Genomic DNA, 7,500 nt, shown 5'->3' with positions numbered 1-7,500 from the left:
GGTGCCCCGGGGCCGGCCGCTCGCCCGACCGGCTTCCGGGACTCCTTGACCGCTCGGGAGACCTATCCACGCGCCCGCCCGACCGGCGGCCGGGGGCCCTCGACCGCCACACGCGTACCGACGACCGGGGGGTTTCCGTTTTACGGCCGACGCCGAGATCCTTCGACGGTTCCAACAGGGGTTGTTACGCTTTTGTGTTCGCCCGTGTCTGAGCATATATGGTCGGGTCGAACCTTTGAGGCCGTAGCCTGGAGATCCAGGGCGGATCTTTTCTCACAACACGTGTGTCTTTGAGGCCGTAGCCTAGATCCAGAGACTTTAGGATCTTTTTAGCAGTTTTAAGGCCGTAGCCTTGATCCAGGGCGGATCTTTTGAGCAGTTTTAAGGCCGTAGCCTTGATCCAGGGCGGATCTTTTCACAGGTTTTAAGCCGAAGCGCCTTGATCCAGGGACTTTTGGATCTTTTTTTGCCGTTTTTAGGCCGTAGCCTTGATCCAGGGCGGATCGTTTTGCGGCCGTAGCCGAGTTCCATCACCCAAGGTAGCTTTAGTTTTTAGGCATTAGCCTTGATGATCCAGGGCGGATCGTTTTGCGGCCGTAGCCGAGTTCCATCACCCAAGGTAGCTTTAGTTTTTAGGCATTAGCCTTGATGATCCAGGGCGGATCGTTTTTTCCCATCTTTCGGGTATGAGCTCTTTAATTGTGAGCCTTCGGCCGACACTCGCCCGGGGCGCTGCCTCACATCAGACGCCCTTCGTCCGTTCCAACCGTTCCAGTTCTTTTAACGGTTTTTCGTTCATCGCACACCGACGCGCACAGACCTTTCTTGGGATCTGTCGCAGGGAGGGAGGACGCTGGAGGTCCACTTCGAGGCACCCATCCCTATATACCCGATGGCACCTGTTCAAACGACCGCCCCTTGAGAGAAGGGGCCCTTCCCGTGGCTCGTCCGGGAGGAGGCGCCCGCGTCGGAAGGCGCCGTAAGGTCGGAGACCCTGGAAGTGCACGAGTCACCCGCTTTTACCTCCAGGCCCTCTGTCGTACTTCTCGTGTCCGCTCACGAGACCTCTTTTCGGCTTTATGGAAGTGCACGAGTCACCCGCTTTTGCCTTTTCTGGAAGTGCACGAGTCACCCGCTTTTGCTTCCAGGCCCTCTGTCGTACTTCTCGTGTCCGCTCACGAGACCTCTCTTCGGCCTGGGGGTGCGCCACGTACACCCCCGCGTCCGCATTCGAGTCACCTCTTCGGGCTCATGAGGTAGGGTCGGTGACCCTGGAAGTCAGAGACTTCCAGGCCTTCTGTCGTACACCCTCGCGTCCGCTCACGAGACCTCTCTTCGGCCTGGGGGTGCGCCACGTACACCCTCCCGCGTCCGCTTTCGAGTCACCACTCTGGGCTACGGAGGTAGGGACGTGTGCCCTGGAGGAACCTGACTTCCAGGAGGGAGGGCCGCCCTGTCAGGCCCGCTTTCGAGTCACCCATCTGGGCTAAGGAGGTAGGGACGTGTGCCCTGGAGGAACCAGACTTCCAGGAGGGAGGGCCGCCCTGTCAGGCCCGCTTTCGAGTCACCCATCTGGGCTAAGGAGGTAGGGACGTGTGCCCTGGAGGAACCAGACTTCCAGGAGGGAGGGCCGCCCTGTCAGGCCCGATTTCGAGTCACCCATCTGGGCTAAGGAGGTAGGGACGTGTGCCCTGGAGGAACCAGACTTCCAGGAGGGAGGGCCGCCCTGTCAGGCCCGCTTTCGAGTCACCCATCTGGGCTAAGGAGGTAGGGACGTGTGCCCTGGAGGAACCAGACTTCCAGGAGGGAGGGCCGCCCTGTCAGGCCCGCTTTCGAGTCACCCATCTGGGCTAAGGAGGTAGGGACGTGTGCCCTGGAGGAACCAGACTTCCAGGAGGGAGGGCCGCCCTGTCAGGCCCGATTTCGAGTCACCCATCTGGGCTAAGGAGGTAGGGACGTGTGCCCTGGAGGAACCGGACTTCCAGGAGGGAGGGCCGCCCTGTCAGGCCCGATTTCGAGTCACCCATCTGGGCTAAGGAGGTAGGGACGTGTGCCCTGGAGGAACCGGACTTCCAGGAGGGAGGGCCGCCCTGTCAGGCCCGCCTCGGAGTCACCTCTCTGGGCTAAGGAGGTAGGGACGTGTGCCCTGGAGGAACCAGACTTCCAGGAGGGAGGGCCGCCCTGTCAGGCCCGCCTCGGAGTCACCCATCTGGGCTAAGGAGGTAGGGACGTGTGCCCTGGAGGAACCAGACTTCCAGGAGGGAGGGCCGCCCTGTCAGGCCCGCTTTCGAGTCACCCATCTGGGCTAAGGAGGTAGGGACGTGTGCCCTGGAGGAACCAGACTTCCAGGAGGGAGGGCCGCCCTGTCAGGCCCGATTTCGAGTCACCCATCTGGGCTAAGGAGGTAGGGACGTGTGCCCTGGAGGAACCAGACTTCCAGGAGGGAGGGCCGCCCTGTCAGGCCCGATTTCGAGTCACCCATCTGGGCTAAGGAGGTAGGGACGTGTGCCCTGGAGGAACCAGACTTCCAGGAGGGAGGGCCGCCCTGTCAGGCCCGCTTTCGAGTCACCCATCTGGGCTAAGGAGGTAGGGACGTGTGCCCTGGAGGAACCAGACTTCCAGGAGGGAGGGCCGCCCTGTCAGGCCCGCCTCGGAGTCACCTCTCTGGGCTAAGGAGGTAGGGACGCGTGCCCTGGAGGAACCAGACTTCCAGGAGGGAGGGCCGCCCTGTCAGGCCCGCCTCGGAGTCACCCATCTGGGCTAAGGAGGTAGGGACGTGTGCCCTGGAGGAACCAGACTTCCAGGAGGGAGGGCCGCCCTGTCAGGCCCGCTTTCGAGTCACCCATCTGGGCTAAGGAGGTAGGGACGTGTGCCCTGGAGGAACCAGACTTCCAGGAGGGAGGGCCGCCCTGTCAGGCCCGCCTCGGAGTCACCCATCTGGGCTACGGAGGCAGGGACGCGTGCCCTGGAGGAACCAGACTTCCAGGAGGGAGGGCCGCCCTGTCAGGCCCGCTTTCGAGTCACCCATCTGGGCTACGGAGGTAGGGACGTGTGCCCTGGAGGAACCAGACTTCCAGGAGGGAGGGCCGCCCTGTCAGGCCCGCTTTCGAGTCACCCATCTGGGCTACGGAGGTAGGGACGTGTGCCCTGGAGGAAACGGACTTCCAGGAGGGAGGGCCGCCCTGTCAGGCCCGCCTCGGAGTCACCTCTCTGGGCTAAGGAGGCAGGGACGTGTGCCCTGGAGGAACCAGACTTCCAGGAGGGAGGGCCGCCCTGTCAGGCCCGCTTTCGAGTCACCCGTCTGGGCTACGGAGGTAGGGACGTGTGCCCTGGAGGAACCGGACTTCCAGGAGGGAGGGCCGCCCTGTCAGGCCCGCCTCGGAGTCACCTCTCTGGGCTAAGGAGGCAGAGACGTGTGCCCTGGAGGAACCGGACTTCCAGGAGGGAGGGCCGCCCTGTCAGGCCCGCCTCGGAGTCACCTCTCTGGGCTAAGGAGGCAGGGACGTGTGCCCTGGAGGAACCGGACTTCCAGGAGGGAGGGCCGCCCTGTCAGGCCCGCCTCGGAGTCACCTCTCTGGGCTAAGGAGGCAGAGACGTGTGCCCTGGAGGAACCGGACTTCCAGGAGGGAGGGCCGCCCTGTCAGGCCCGCCTCGGAGTCACCTCTCTGGGCTAAGGAGGCAGGGACGTGTGCCCTGGAGGAACCAGACTTCCAGGAGGGAGGGCCGCCCTGTCAGGCCCGCTTTCGAGTCACCCATCTGGGCTACGGAGGTAGGGACGTGTGCCCTGGAGGAACCGGACTTCCAGGAGGGAGGGCCGCCCTGTCAGGCCCGCCTCGGAGTCACCTCTCTGGGCTAAGGAGGCAGGGACGTGTGCCCTGGAGGAACCGGACTTCCAGGAGGGAGGGCCGCCCTGTCAGGCCCGCCTCGGAGTCACCCATCTGGGCTACGGAGGTAGGGACGCGTGCCCTGGAGGAACCATACTTCCAGGAGGGAGGGCCGCCCTGTCAGGCCCGCCTCGGAGGCCTCCCCTCGGGCAGGGGAGGCAGGGTCGGGGACCCTGGAGGAACCGGACTTCCAGGAGGGAGGGCCGCCCTGTCAGGCCCGCCTCGGAGGCCTCCCCTCGGGCAGGGGAGGCAGGGTCGGGGACCCTGGAGGTGCCGGACCTCCAGGGGGACGGAGGCCGAACCCGTGGCCGGGGAGGGTGAGCCTTGCCGGGCTAGGCTCGCGCGGGTTCGAAGGCCTGGTTCGAGAGGACCCCTTCCCCTATATACCCGATGGCACCTGTTCACACTACTGCCCTTTCGAGAGGGGACCCCGACCGGTCCGCGGCCGGGACGGCGCACCTCGGTCGGCCTCGGCGAGTGGGTCGGGGTGCCTGGAGGTGCGCGAGCGGCCCGCCTGGAAGTGCGCGAGCCACCCGACTCTGGCGGCCGGCGCCCCCGGGCCCGTGCCCGCGGCCGACTCGTCTGACCCGGCATCGTCAAGGTCACCAATACCACGGAGCGTCTACGACGCCCCGTTTCCGAGATATCGGCCAATGAACTGCCGGGCGCCGTATCTCGGCCGGGGAAGGTCCTACGGACTCGGGGCCGGGCTCGTCGGAAAGGTCTCGCCCGGGGCTTTCCGACGAGACCGGCCGCGGGTCCGTGCGACCCCGGGGGCCCGAGATACTTCCGGTCGAAAATTCGAATTTCGTTACCGCGCTGCTCCGGCGCCCCGGGTCCGGGGCCTTCGCCCTTCGGGTGGGTGGCTCCTCCGCGGGGGGCCTTTCGAACGAGCCCACCCGCGCGTCGCTAGCCCTTTCCGGGGCCGAGATACGGCCTACCCCCGCGGGATTTTCCCACGGCCGTTTCTCGGGCGCCTCGGGTCCGGGGCCTTCGCCCTTCGGGTCGGTCGCTATGCCGGAGGGGAGCTTTCGAACGAGCCCTCCCTCGAGTCTCTGGCCCTTTCCCGGGCCGAGATACGGGCGGGTGGTCGCGGAATTTTCGCTCGTCCGGGGCTCCGGCGCCCCTAGCGTCCGCCTCGGAGGTCGCCCGGACGCGCGGCCGGTCTCGTTCGAAAGGTCCGTCCCGGGGCTTTCCGACGAGCCCGGCCTCGGGTCCGTGCGACCCCGCCCGCCGGAGATACGTCCGGTCGAAGCTCGCGGAAATTCCCGCGGCCGTATCTCGGGCGCCTCGGGTCCGGGGCCTTCGCCCTTTGGGTCGGTCGCTCCGCCGGAGGGGGCCTTTCGAACGAGCCTACCCGCGAGCCTCTAGCCCCTTCCCCGGCCGAGATACGGCGGTCTATGCCCGGATTTTCCCACGGCCGTTTCTCGGGCGCCTCGGGTCCGGGGCCTTCGCCCTTCGGGTCGGTCGCTATGCCGGAGGGGAGCTTTCGAACGAGCCTACCCGCGAGCCTCTAGCCCTTTCCCCGGCCGAGATACGGCGGTCCCTCCCCGGATTTTCCCACGGCCGCAGCACGGGCGCCTTTGCTCGGATCGACTCGCCCTTTGGGTCGGTTGCTCTACCGGAGCGGCCCTATCCAACGAGCCAACCCTCGTCTCTCTAACCCTTTCCCCGGCCGAGATACGGCGGTCCCTCCCCGGATTTTCCCACGGCCGCAGCACGGGCGCCTTTGCTCGGATCGACTCGCCCTTTGGGTCGGTTGCTCTACCGGAGCGGCCCTATCCAACGAGCCAACCCTCGTCTCTCTAACCCTAAGCCCGGCCGAGATACGGCGGTCCCTCCCCGGATTTTCCCACGGCCGCAGCACGGGCGCCTTTGCTCGGATCGACTCGCCCTTTGGGTCGGTTGCTCTACCGGAGCGGCCCTATCCAACGAGCCAACCCTCGTCTCTCTAACCCTAAGCCCGGCCGAGATACGGCGGTCCCTCCCCGGATTTTCCCACGGCCGCAGCACGGGCGCCTTTGCTCGGATCGACTCGCCCTTTGGGTCGGTTGCTCTACCGGAGCGGCCCTATCCAACGAGCCAACCCTCGTCTCTCTAACCCTAAGCCCGGCCGAGATACGGCGGTCCCTCCCCGGATTTTCCCACGGCCGCAGCACGGGCGCCTTTGCTCGGATCGACTCGCCCTTTGGGTCGGTTGCCCTACCGGAGCGGCCCTATCCAACGAGCCAACCCTCGTCTCTCTAACCCTAAGCCCGGCCGAGATACGGCGGTCCCTCCGCGGATTTTCCCACGGCCGCAGCACGGGCGCCTTTGCTCGGATCGACTCGCCCTTTGGGTCGGTTGCTCTACCGGAGCGGCCCTATCCAACGAGCCAACCCGCTTCTCTCTAACCCTAAGCCCGGCCGAGATACGGCGGTCCCTCCGCGGATTTTCCCACGGCCGCAGCTCGGGCGCCTTTGCTCGGATCGACTCGCCCTTCGGGTCGGTTGCTCTACCGGAGCGGCCCTATCCAACGAGCCAACCCGCTTCTCTCTAACCCTAAGCCCGGCCGAGATACGGCGGTCCCTCCCCGGATTTTCCAACGGCCGCAGCTCGGGCGCCTTTGCTCGGATCGACTCGCCCTTTGGGTCTGTTGCTCCACCCGAGCGGACCTTTCCAACGAGCCAACCCTCGTCTCTCTAACCCTAAGCCCGGCCGAGATACGGGGTACCACCGCCTGACCTTTAAACGGCCGTAACTCGGGCGCCTTTGCTCGGATCGACTCGCCCTTTGGGTCGGTTGCTCCACCCGAGGGGACCTTTCGAACGAGCCTACCCGCTTCTCCCTAACCCCAAGCCCGGCCGAGATACGGCGGTCCCTCCGCGGATTTTCCCACGGCCGCAGCTCGGACGCCTTTGCTCGGATCGACTCGCCCTTTGGGTCGGTTGCTCTACCGGAGCGGCCCTTTCCAACGAGCCAACCCTCGTCTCTCTAACCCTAAGCCCGGCCGAGATACGGGGCACCACCGCCTGACCTTTAAACGCCCGTAGCTCCGGCGCACAAAGTCCCAGGACTTCGCCCTTTGGGTCGGTTGCTCCACCGGAGGGGACCTTTCCAACGAGCCAACCCGCGTCTCTCTAACCCCAAGCCCGGCCGAGATACGGGGCACCACCGCCTGACCTTTAAACGCCCGTAGCTCGGGCGCCTTGGGTCGGATCGACTCGTCCCTTGGGTCGGTTGCTCTACCGGAGCGGACCTATCCAACGAGCCAACCCGCGCCTCTCTAACCCTAAGCCCGGCCGAGATACGGGGTACCACCCCTTGATATTCCCACGGCCGTAGCTCCGGAGCCCTTCGCCGCAGCCCTTCGGGACACCCACCCTCGGACGACCCGCGGAGGGACCTTTCCAACGAGCCAACCCTCGCCTCTCTAACCCTTTCCCCGGCCGAGATACGGGGTACCACCCCTTGATATTCCCACGGCCGTAGCTCCGGAGCCCTTCGCCGCAGCCCTTCGGGACACCCACCCTCGGACGCCCCGCGAATGGACCTTTCCAACGAGCCAACCCTCGCCTCTCTAACCCTTTCCCCGGCCGAGATACGGGGTACCACCCCTTGATATTCCCACGGCCGT

This window comes from Paramisgurnus dabryanus, unplaced genomic scaffold (assembly GCF_030506205.2).
Source record: "Paramisgurnus dabryanus unplaced genomic scaffold, PD_genome_1.1 h2tg000201l_1_65804__unordered_in_group24, whole genome shotgun sequence".
In the NCBI taxonomy this organism is placed as follows: Eukaryota; Metazoa; Chordata; class Actinopteri; order Cypriniformes; family Cobitidae; genus Paramisgurnus; species Paramisgurnus dabryanus.
Note: the sequence above shows the minus strand (reverse complement) of the source record.